The sequence below is a fragment of the Varroa jacobsoni genome, unplaced genomic scaffold, assembly GCF_002532875.2.
Source record: "Varroa jacobsoni isolate VJ856 unplaced genomic scaffold, vjacob_1.0 scaffold_466, whole genome shotgun sequence".
Taxonomy (NCBI): Eukaryota; Metazoa; Arthropoda; class Arachnida; order Mesostigmata; family Varroidae; genus Varroa; species Varroa jacobsoni.
Genome location: NW_019213368.1, coordinates 554,983 through 567,948, shown reverse-complemented (window position 1 = coordinate 567,948; position 12,966 = coordinate 554,983). Strand labels below are relative to the sequence as shown.

General features: G+C 41.2%; 1 long non-coding RNA gene across 7 annotated transcripts in view; it reads left to right on the top strand.

Annotated features, from left to right (window-relative positions):
- Positions 1–12,966, top strand: part of LOC111260696 (uncharacterized) — a 45,017-nt gene that overhangs the window by 13,859 nt on the left and 18,192 nt on the right. For 2 of the 7 annotated variants that reach the window (XR_002680489.1, XR_015311154.1), the window contains one exon: positions 7,230–7,498. The exons of 4 other annotated variants lie outside the window; for them this stretch is intronic. This is a non-coding gene — a long non-coding RNA (uncharacterized LOC111260696). The remainder of the gene's footprint in view (positions 1–7,229; positions 7,499–12,966) is intronic. One more of the 7 variants, XR_015311157.1, reaches the window with a different exon arrangement.

Genomic DNA, 12,966 nt, shown 5'->3' with positions numbered 1-12,966 from the left:
CAAAGCTAGTACAACTGTTACAACACGTAAGTGATCCTTAAAGAAGAACGGAAGAATGCACATTCGTATTTACTTTATCACCGTTCGTCGACTGGTGCCGAACTCAGGGTAACAGAATATAGTCAACTAGGACTACTAGGATAGGAAAACTATCCATTCCTATATATATAACCAGTAATTCACAGTTAACACATACGAAATATGCATATAGTCAGTCATACGTAAAGTTGAACCATATAGCAACCCAAAACGTGCGGTCAAAAAACAGCCCACTAAGATGAATATCGCCTGTTATTGCACGCTTCAATTTAAATTAAGCATGGAACATGCAGATAGTCTACCTTGACTGTACCTGTTGTCACATTGGGTTTTGAACTACATACAATACACCTCTATTAAATATGATACCACACTGACACGTACTCTCTGCATGAGATTTACCAGTTTCGTACATTGTAAGCAGCAACCCGCCTCGTAAAAGAGGAAATAAACTAGATGTTTTGTCTGATATCAGTGAATTTAGTGAATTGTCTTCTATTGAAAAAAAGAGCTCAAGTATCGCCCATTCCACTGATACTTATTGACTGGCGTTAGCCCATGACTCCCTTCAGCCTTCAGCTGATTACCGCTTCTAGCCATCGTAATTAATATCATAACTAGCTTATGTGCTACGGTACATAAAATAGGTACATGTAATCTTGTTTGTTAGACACACGTTCCCTCTTGTCATCAGCATTTTATGGTGCTCCCTTCAATCAATTCCCTGGAACAGAATCGTCGCAGGTTACATTTCGAAGTTTTGAGACTTTTCATTTCTGCTGGCTTGTTGTGTTTAGTAGATCACTTTATCGTTCATTTCATTTACTTATAATTACCTTCTCAAAAAGATTCGCGTGTCTGTTGCACTGCTGGAAGAAGCGTAAAATAATCTTTTTACGTAACACACGCCTGATAGATCTGTTCATCGCTTCTGGTACGTAATACGCTTCTGAACGAAATGAACAGGCTACTTATCTGCGCTGGACGAGGGATCCTTTGAAAAACGTTTGTGCTGTCAAGAAGAAGCATTTGACAACAAAAGTAGAAAGCAATTTGATTTACGTGATGCCAGAGAGCAGAAAAATTGATAGAGAGAAAACTGTGCGACCATGTAAGAAATGACTAAATAAAATATTGTATCACGTACAGACTGCATGTACGTGATACACGTACATGGAACGTTGTCTATACAAATCTGTAAAAACTAGTCAGAATTGACCCGTAAGTTCATCTACCTCCGACTAATACTCTAAGTAAGTAAGTAAGTAAGTTTGCGGATTACGAGTAGCAGTTCTATTACTTGGGAACATTTCCTCTCACTTATCTTCAAAACGTCGAGACAAACCTACTTATATAGATATATATGTATATACTGAGCCAGTGTTCTCAATACGCTCCGACACAGACATAAATACAACTCATAAGCACTGCCTATCTTGAATGTAGGCCATACGGAAGTTGTAGGCAGGAAAACATGTCAATAGTAACAATGGCGGACTCCCTCGAAAAAGATGGCTACCTTGCGCTTCCACATCATTCCCTTTTTTAGCCAGAAGCCAGCCAACATCAAAGCCCGGCCCGGCAATGCATTTCAGCATATACGCACACATTAAAAAAGCAACACAACCCTTGTTATTATTGGCTCGCTTTTCCCTAATGTGGAAAATGTTTCCAGGGGGTATGAGTGTCTCATAATTTATCTTTGGTAACGGTAATGATACTGATATATATGTAGCACGTATACAATTTTGCTCAGAAATAACTGCGTCGTTTGGGTTACAGGCCACTGGATGGTCGTTTGTTACTTGGCAAAACGTTTTGTTTTGGCAAAAAGAGCAAGATTTCTGCTATACATAGATAAAATATGCAATCATCTGATATAAATAAATAGGGGTTAAAGGGTTTTGAAGACGATCCTTATTTGGGAAGGCGTATGACAACGATCGCAGACGAGAACGTAATGTTTCTTACGATTTTTTTCGATCGTCATGAAATCGTTTACTATTAGCTTGTGCCATTCGGCTTTACGGTCACGAAAGGATGCTATCCAGAAGTTTTAAGGGGATTGCACGAGTGTGTGCGACGCAAGAGACCAGAACTCCAGCACAAGTTCTGGGTTTTTTTTATCGCGCCAATGCGAAGGCCCACAGTTCTCTACTCGTATAGCAGTTTTCGCTGAAAAACCTGATGTGTGTCACTTTAAACTCCGTATTTACAGGCTTAGTTCCGACTTCTCCCATGCGAGTTTTTCCTGTCCCTAAAACTTGTGAAGACTAAACCTCTGAAAGTTTAAAGGGAAACGGTTCGGCACGTTAGTAGGAATGAAAGAAAAATCAATAGCCGAGCTAAGGACTAGCCTAATAATCGATTCTGAGGACTGGAAAAAGAGGTGGCGTAGGCTGGTGATATTCGGCAAATTGTACTCTAAAAGGTACAACTAAAACGACGATCTAACAAATATTTATCATCCAGAAACAAATGACCCATTCATTTTCGAATATAGGGTTAAACATAAAATTCTATTGTGAAATTTGTGTTGGAAAATACGTTCTACTGTCGCTAGAAAAATTTACAATATGAAAATTGTGTGTTGCGAGTCTGGAAACGTTACTAATAACGTAAATAATAACGTTAACATATATAATAATAACAAACTCCAAATTGTATTGATATCCTTAAGAGTCCCTAGCTAACTAACTCACACACTTCGTCATTTGTACCTAAAAAAACTATTTCACTATGTATAGCACATAGGCAAATCCTAGAAAAGCATTTTATTCACTAGGAGTAGTAGATTTAAGTTGATTGTAGAAGAACTATTCACTGCTACTGTCTGCTACCGTTCACTTTTTGATAGAGGCAGTAGATCACTGTTCGAACTGGCGCGTCTCGGTGCTATGAAATGTTTAATTGCGGCATTCGAATACACATCTACATTTACAAAAAATTGCCCCATATACACATACGTAACTCTCATACATACATATATATCACTATTGTTTGTAGAAAAAGAAAACACGCATGTCATATACATTGCTATCACCCACATCACACCCAGATTCGAAACGTAGGTGAACATCGTCCGACTGATATGAGATATCAAGAGATATATTACCTGCTTCGTCGACCCTTCATTTCATTGCGTCAATAGTATAGCTAAACGAATACAAGTGAAAATGTCTTTCTTCGAAATTGCCTATATATATATATATACAGTTTCGAGGTTGTGCTGTTCAATGGAGATAACTAATTGTCAATCATGTGCACACATTGTTTGCCATTCCCCTATGAGAACTAAGTAGTCAGCAAGAGAACGATAATCTAGTTGAATGTATTTGAATTTCTGTTTTAGTCGCTTTCAGTCAATAGCAGGCTCGTGACTGACCTGAACTCTCCAATCACTTTACGATCGGCTTGTATGACGCGCACAGCCGCCATTCACGAATCATGATAATACTAACAGACACGAACAGCGGCTACGATGGCGGGGTAATGAACAGTTGTCATATGTTACAGTTAACTGGAATAGCATTCGAACCACAATGGACTTTCCATTTGTTACGTATTGCTCGTTTCGCTCGACCTGTGAAAATATTGTGTTCTTAATGTTGACATCGTACAGCTTCGGGATGACCTGAAGTTAGAGACTTTAAATTCGGTGTTTCTTTCCTCTCTATTTGTGTGCTTCCTTTTCTGCAAAAAAAAGATGAACGGACCGAATGTGTGTGAGGGTTAGAAAGGGTTTACGAATTGCACACGTACGTGACAGGCACTTTAAGTAGTTAGGTTGCGCCTTAATTGAGATACTTGTCATTGCCGCCGTCGTCGCTTTGTCGTGGCTGTCGTCGTTATTGGCTGCTCTCCTTGCTGTCGCCAGTACACAGCCTAGCGTATGGATCGGCGTTGTACGTTTATCGAGAAGTACGAGCGAACGAGTGGCAGAAAAATGAAGAGGGGTCATGTGTTTTAAAGAGAGAAGATTATGCTTTGGCAAGCAACGCCAACAGCACGCGTTGTTGCAACAGGAACAGTAATCGAAGTGTCGGAAGCTGTTGAAGCCGTTGTAGTATCATATACGTAAGAATTGATAGTGCTATCGGTGATGCAGGTTGTGCGAAAGGAAAAACCTGCTGGCCGACAAGGTGGAAGAATCTCGTCATGTTAGCGCCATTTTTGATAGATGGACAACCGAACCGAACGGTGCTTCGATAAGAGGGCGAACGGTGGTGCCAATAAATTTAGCTAACACTCGACTGTTACTTGACTGCTATACAGGCACCAGATTCAGCTAGACGACGAAGTGTCATCAAAAAAAAGCATCAGCGAAGATTGGCATCTTCTTCAACGCCTCAATGCTGTTGCTCACATATGGCTTTTTTGTTAGGCCACCTCTACGACCAATATTATGACCGATTGATGAGCGAACAGAAAATAAGAAGCGAATTGCCAGCAACTACATCTAGCATAGTATAACCTATGTTTTTCATCAGTGCTTCACCGGCACTGTAACGTCCGAATGAATGACATCGGAAGCATAGCGCGTATCCGACTTGGCTTTCTCAAGCGGTCTCAGCAGCTATAGCCGCTTGCCCCGCTGGCTACGGGTTTTAAGAACCTGGTTTCCTATCAACACTTCGCCATCACACGCTCTGACAACGTTCCGCAACATTACCCAGATGTGCAAGGTGGTCGAACTGTGAACGCGCTTCATGGCAATTACGCTACCAAAGCCTGAGTTGCACTAAAATAAGTAAATACAAGTATAGCCATAGTGTTCTATATGAATACTGCTATAATAATAATAATAATAATGACGTTAATAAACGTCACAGCAGCGGTCGCACACAGCGCTGCCTTCGGAATCCCAACAGGTTTTTTTTCTCCCTGTTACCTCAATGCACGGTAATAAATTCGATTTTGTTTTCGCCGAGTTATGTGACTTTGCACTTCGCCTCGTCGTCATGGCGGCCAAGGCTGTGGGGAGACTACCGATGCTATGCCACTCACCGTCTATTACAACCCTCCCACATTGCAAACCTCCTTTCGAGGATCAGCCACAACCGCGACTGTTCCTGGCAGGAGCATTAGATCGAACTTTATGATGTACATGTTAGTAATTAGTCTACGGAATATTGGACGACTTACGAAGAATCTTGTTCGTATAGTGAAAAGAACTTCACGCATTTAATTAGAAAAAAAAATTATGGTGAACGATTTGTTTTTCTGGCAGGTTAAAGGAAAACAGCTCCGTTATGTACTCTTGGATATAATTAATCCAGCTTGTTTATACACAGTAATAAAATAGTGAAAATGTTTGTTGTTGAGCGCCTTTTCCATAACAAGAAGTTACTTTAGTAAGTACACTTGCAAGATAAATTTATCGTGTAAACGTCGGCTAGCTCACTAGTGGTAATAATCATAATAATGCGAAAAGCCACCTGAGGTACGACTTGACTTGACCCTTATAAATAAATGTCGCTTTCGTACAATGAGGGTTCTATACATTTTTTTCGATGATGGCGGTCAGAACAGATAGTATTACGCCTCTACTGAAGTACTTGTTCTAACGTCATTTCCTAATTCAGTCTCATCAATATGCGAATTTTTCAGTTATAGCACACACAAATCTTTATTAATGTATGTTACTAGATATCGTAAAATGCCCCCCTTGTGGCTGCGTTTAGCAGACAAGCCAGCAATTTTTTTTTAGTAATTTTATATACATTTTATGGCTGTAATGGTGACGCACTTCGTAGCAGACGAAGTAGACAATCAATATTAGATCATCAAAGCGGAGCCAACATTTTCTGTAACTTATTGAGTGTCATAATTATGGAAGCAACATTCGGTAAAGTTTTTGTTTCAGAGGTAAATCTGGCTCAATAATTGTACACGTTCTCTATTGCAAGTTACCATATTTGTGTGTGCTGATATTGAAGGCTTACGATGTCGAGTAACCAGCTAGAAATTAATTAGCGTAGAGTTACTTATTTTTCTATCATACCCGGCAGTTTTTTTTTTTTTAATTTAATAATAAAAGACGCAACGATTTTGGCGAATATGAGTATTTATTTTATGACCCTCGTCGTGACCGTATCTTTATTGTACTGCTTGGCTCGTTCAGTGTGCACAGTTGATGGCTGCAGTTATATTTTTAGCTTTAGATCTAAATCATTAGTTATTATAAAAAAAAAAAGAGTTATTTAGATGTTTGAATTTATCTGAGACATTTATTGGATACACCTTGTAACGCACGTGCACGCACACATTTATATATATACACATTAGCAAACGTCTGCGTTCAGACGATAGAGTCATAATCGTCGCTAGAGGTAGAAGAAGTCTTTAAATTATGTAGCAGAACTTTAGAACGTTTCTTGCAGTGGGTTAGGCGCAGCTGTTTTCGGCTTGTCTTATTTATTTTTTTTCGGTGATGCTCGGGGATACTAGCTTATCCTCACTACCATTCCCCACAAAGCTGCTTGTTGTTGACGCGTATTGCCTTGTTTGCCTATGTGCGTTTAACTCGTTGGTCAGCGTCGTTTTTGCTGCAACCCGGTTCCAGCTTTGAACACATACATACACGCATGCATGCATGCATGCATGCATGTAGACATACGCACTGCTGTTCAAAGCACGCACATACTCATAACAGTTTCACGCTTCTAGTAGAATATCCAGCAGCTAGTGGGCACATTATTGATGTGAGCCGTTATCCATATCTTCACGGGTGAACTTCCTTCCTAGTCCATCCGTCGGTTCTTAGCGCCCGCTCCGTCTACCCGTTTAGTCGTTCTCTGATAGTCGACGACAAAGTAACAATCATAGCTATAACGAGCGAGGAAAAAAACGAGCGGGCTACGAGACCACGAGAATAACTAAAGAATAACACTAAAGCACAAAAAATACATTTCGCTTCTTCGCGCTGTTTCTTCTTGGCTTTTTTCTGGTTTGTTGATTTTACCGTCAGCGTACCACCCTCCCTATTTCCTTTCATATCTTCCAGCCTCTTCTAACTCTCTTCGTCTTAGCGAACTTCGCTGTTGTTGCAATCGTCTTCCAACATATTGTATACGATTGTGATCGTAACCGATTAGTCGGCGCGACAGTCATCACAGCTGTTACTATTATCATCAGCATTACCAAGAGCAGAGTCGTCATCATCACCAATACTCCCTTATCATTTGCAGAGGAGCTTCGGCTGTTGACAGAAGAACGACAGGTCAGGTGATAGTAGCGGCGAGAGCAAGCAGCAATGACGATGATGAAAACGGAAAAAAACAGACGCCAAACACAAACCAAAGCAGGAAAACGAGCAAAAACAAAAAGACGAAGCGAAAATTACGAAAAACCTGGAAGAGAAACCCGGCGTCGCTATTCCAGATTTCTTCGCTGCGGTCGTCGTCGTCGTCGTCCCCGCCGCCGTGTCGCTGAAATTGCAACAGCGTTTGCTTGTTGAGTTCGTTTTCCTTTGTATTTTTCTTCTTTCGTTTTCGCAGATTTTTCTTTTCGAGCAGCAGTGGCGGAAGAAAAATCGTCTACAGAGAGCTGCGACGTGAAGAGCCATAGCAGCAGCACAAGTTTAGTGCTGGTCGCTGCTACTGCTACTGCTGCTGCTGCTGCTGCTGGCATCGGGACAATTGGTTACCACAATTACGTTCCTAACTGCGTCTGCGATAAAGATTCATTGACAGAGAGGGGCAACCTGTGGCAGTAGTAACAACAACATAGTACGTCTTGTCCCAATCGCTCGGTCTTGTTTCTTACCGACGTTCGGCAGCGGTCGTTGCCGCTCCTGTGATCCTTTCTCGTCCCCCGTCCTGGCCGCTGACCGTCGCCAAAGACCGATCGAAGCTGTAGCAGCAGCAGCAGCAGCAGCAGCAGAAGTAAGCGATGGTCTATAATTATGCACTTTTCCAATCATAGAAAGAGCAAACGCCACCAAGGTGGAAGGGGAAAGGAGAACCAACAACAACAAACCAAATTTGTTATTATTATTATTATTATTATTTAGAATAAGTCGGCAATGGCTTGAAAGCTTTGTTTACTTTACACGAATCCAAGCAGAACATTACCTAACGGGAGAGACTGTTAATGGAAACCACGCTGGCATCTTATCCGTTTGGCTCTTCCACTGGCGTATAAAGTTAAACGAATTCGAGCTCAAAAAACGCAAAGCGGACGACGTTCCCTAACGAGATGCTCCATTAGCGAACTTTTACTTGTTAAATATTGCGTATGTTTATGGAATTTTTAGCTGAACGCTGTCTATTTTGATAGGCGAGCGACGGTACAGGATCCTATAACAAGCAGGAGTGCTTAGCTCTGTTTCAATCTTTGGATTTGTTGTTTGATGTAAACAACCACAAAGGCTTACTAAACACGCTGAAAGATATAATGGACACTTAATCTGTATAATTGTAATGCCCATTCAGCATGTTACATGATGTTGGCCCATCAGACAGTTCGGATTTGCTGATAATTATCTGTTTGGAGTCTGCTATTGCTCATTCGAAAGCTGTTTCAATTCTGAACGCGCTGTCCACTGCCTAGCGGCTGCTATCGGCACCTTAAAAAGAGCGATTACGAAAATTATTAAATTTGCCCAAGGTGCTTAATTTAGTAACCAGCTAAGGAAGTATACGATAGCCCAACCGTGAAGGAGCTGATGCATCGAGAAATCCGTTATTTATTGCATTCAGTTCATTGTTTCCATGAATGTGTGTGTGTATGTTTTTTTCTTACTTACTAGAAAAAGCTCTAATATATCGCTGACGCTTATGGTGTTGGCGATTATAATATTAATAAAAATAATAATAAAATTAGGTCACTGAACACAATAGTTCCAGCTGTCAATGGCTCTGTTATCATTCAATTGTCCAACACACTGCTTTCATCCAAATACAAATTTTATCTACGTCTATGCGTTTTAAATAGAACTTTCTTGGACTTTTTATCCTGCACCAGGTTCATGGCCTATGTTGTTCTTTGACTAGATTGCAAAAAGTTGAACGAGCGAATTGGAATAACTTTGGCTGTTTCGAACGGACAAGAAAACTGTTGATTTATCAACGTCAAAACGAACTGCGCGCCCGAGCCTATCGTAGGTCTGACGCCTGTTAAGGACAAGGGTATGCACCACTATTTTTTTCCCTCTCTTTGTTTGGACGGTGGAAACGAATAGCCGACAGGCAAGGTCCGAAATTTCTGTTATTTACAAGGATCGGAGTGTCTTGTCGGTAAAAGTGAACTTCTCGATTTCATTACGAAGTAAGGACAACTTCAAACATAACAACGCCCAAAAAAAGTTTACTTTTTATAAATTTTCCGTGATTGTTTTCGTGTAGAGGGCAGCAGCTTATCTAGAACTAGGAGTATGTCCAATTCTTCAAGTCTGCGAAACTGACTTTTCAAATACGGCAGACACATATTCGAAGCAATAAGTATGATTTTTCAAAATTGCGCATCATAATCAGCCTCTGAAATCTCATATATAAAAGGCTTGACAAACACAAATTAATTTCCCGAGTAATAGTAATTGGTTTTGTCAAATATATTTATCGAGTTTTTAAAATTTTTTTATGATAAAAATCTAGGTGAAAATGACGCCAGATTGCGTCGGGGTCAATTTTTTGTAAGAAAGCGTTAAGAAATAAGGCAATCAATTTAGCGGAGACAATGTTTGTATGATTTGACCCATGTGAGCGATCTTTACTGCCACGATAAATGAAACTGGTACAGTTCGGTCATGCTCACATTGAATTAAACTTAAAATTTTAATAAATGCATAATCATTTCTTTATTAGACCGACAGATCGAGCGGTGACGTGGAAGCCTGAGATTATTTTTTTTTTCGGAAATTCTCTATATTTTGTTATAATCATTCTGTCTTGAATAATATTGTATTTTGAACTAGGAACGTGGGCCAATAATGTATGGCTTTTTAGGTTTGTACTTTGAAGATATTGTTACGACCTTCTCTAATAGTTTTGACAAGTCAACGAGATAGAACAGTCGGAAGATTTTTGCTCATGGCAATTGATATTTGTTTGTAAATAGTATCGAGAGCGCAAATTTTCTTATGTGTTTCCATTTGTCCTTTCGTAGCCATGTGCTTGGTAGAACAGTCAATGCGAGTTCGATCAGGCCTTGAGCAGTGATTACAAAGAGAAACGTTAAGGGAGCGAAGAGGGGGAACATGTATAGTAACATCAAGGACGCGACAACAAGCAACCAACGAAACAGTTAAGGCATGTAAAAGTCAAAGAATAATTTCGTCAATATCTCTTTCGTCCGCATCGCCCTCCGACTCTTCGTTAGATGTCCCTAGTTAGATAATTATTCTATGTCGTTGCTTGTGTTTTCCTGTCTCCCGACAAAGTGCAGCTGCTGGTATCGTTGCCGCCATTGGCCTGAGAGAGATGTCCTATCAATTCGCATCGAGAAGTTAGCGGATCGAGCCGCTACCAGGACTGAACCTATGCTATGTTCAACATCCGGATTATAACAGTACATCGATATTATGACTGAAAGGAGTACTTGCTATTAGTTTTTTTCCTCAAAACGCATCCGCAACAGTAGTACCAACATCAGCAACGGAACAGTATCCCGAGAGTAAAGTAAGGGCCGGTCAAACATTCGCCTGTATCAGTAAATGAATGAATGAATGAGGAGAAGAGATATCAGTCTGCTTTTGCTACTGTGGGGAGTAGCGAACGTCATGTCCGGCAGTGTGCGTCACCCTAGAGGCCGACTGGGACAAACTCTCGCAGGGAGGCAGTCGAACAGTAAGGAACAGACGATGACCGGCCAGTTCGCACCGTGTGATAATGATTAGCAACGCTCGCAGGAATGGATACAGGCCAGTGGCCGTACAAGCAGCGGTAGCGACGACATCTTATCTCTTACATCCAAAAAAGCCGGCCGGCCGGCCGGCCGACGTCTTCGTCGTTGTCGACTGACATCCCGACGATCAAAAGCTACCGCTGCCGTAGTCGCTGCCTCGATGGATGTCGTGTGAAAAAGAACGGACGGTTCACCTTGTGTACGTTGGCCAAACGGCTGACCAGCCACAGCTGAACATGGCGCTGCTGCGGTGGAAACAGCCCGCTGGTAGACAGGCCGGGTTTGAGCCTCAAGAGAGCTTTGGTCTGATGGGACGAACCGGGATCATCTTATCCGATTATTCTTCCTTCTAACAAAGAGTTTGAGAGACTTCTATAATATATATATATATATATATATATACGTTATAGATAGAAAGAAACGTTTGTGGGTGGCGCTGTTTGTGGCAGTCCGGCTCGAATCATGCTTGTCTAGTAGCACTAACGGCGGCAACAGTTACGACATAATGCTTGTAATAGTTGTGGCGGCGAAGCCGCTGTCTGCGTTAAATGAACGAAACGATTAGAAAGTCTTGCGAGCTGGTCGTTTGGAGCATTTGCGGTTTCTGCTGCTGGCTTCGTGGAAAATGATGCATTGTTGTCCCTGTCGCGCTTGCTGCTGCTGCTGCTGCTGCTGATGCCGCTGCTATTGGTGGCGCACAACATTGAGGCACTCGAAGTTGATAGAAGTTTTGCCAGCTCACCTAAATGGCAAACGGCGAGAGGGGCAAGAGGGTTAGGCATGACTCAACGGTGGACACGGCATGAGATAAACAGAGCGAGGGGGCGAGGCACCATAAATGTAAACAGCAGAAAATATTCGGACTATTACCTGTGCTTTGCAATTACCCAGGTATCATATGCGTTTCTTTTGTCACTTCACTTTACTATACTATATTCCACAATAGTAACGATTAGTCCACAGATAGCAGACTCTGAATCATACTAAATCATATTCAATTACGATCATTAACGTCGTTGTGACAACAGATGTGTGGTGGTCAGGCGAGAAATGGGCTAATTTAACTGCGTTTCGCTTTTGAAGGCTTCGCCCGTAACCGCGGCTGCTGTCGGCTACGTTAATACCCCATAGCTTGTCTTCTTATTCTGGTAATTTGAACAGGAGAAAAAGAACGATTTGATACTGTTTTCAGCCATGTCAAGCTTTTTTTTTTTTTTTTTTTTTTTTTTCGACCGATATAAACTGACTAACAATTTGCACTATTTCTTGGCCCCATTGTATATGATAGATTTACTTCCCATGCACGCAGTAAATTATCCAGTAATTTATGTTACTGCTTTCACTTTAGTTGTACGAAACATAGAATGATTCGCTTGCAGTAATCTATCTGATAAAATTAAAAGAGAATGAGCATATATACAATATACCCGCGGGCACAAGAAGCGGGGTGTCAGTGGCCGTCTTTTCTAAAACAATGAACACCTTATGTCATATTGAATCAGGAAACATGCTTCATCGTCGTTCTAAATTTAAGAAAGGCACGTTTTCCTCACTGGAACGCTCGGCCAGCTGTTCTAGTAGGATATCACGGGTTAAGTGGTCAAACGAGAGGAAAGAAACAAAGGTGTAATATCTTCTATAAGAAATAAAGGCCTACACTATTAGGCAAACACCTTTATCAACCTCCCGCTAGCAGCGTGGCACGTACTGTTATTTTCACTATCAGACTGCGGACCTTCTCAACGTCAATCATGTCTCATTTTAAGTGCGTCTCCTCTAGCGAATTGATATACATAGAATGTATTTATTTATGTAAATGTACGTTCTGCTATAAAGGAAATAGCTTTCCATAAGGTCTTCGCTGACGAAATCTGGCTGCAGGCCATAGTTGAAGATGTACTCTATTCTTGGAAGGGGACATTTCTTCGAATGAGGACCGGGAAAGCTTCAAAGCCCACACCAACCTATCTAAACAGCGATGTTAACTCCGTAGAAATGTCTTGTTTCTTCGTAAGACGAGGTTAACAAGAACGATACACAAGATTATAGGACGGACTACAACATAATCTGTAAATCTGTGTA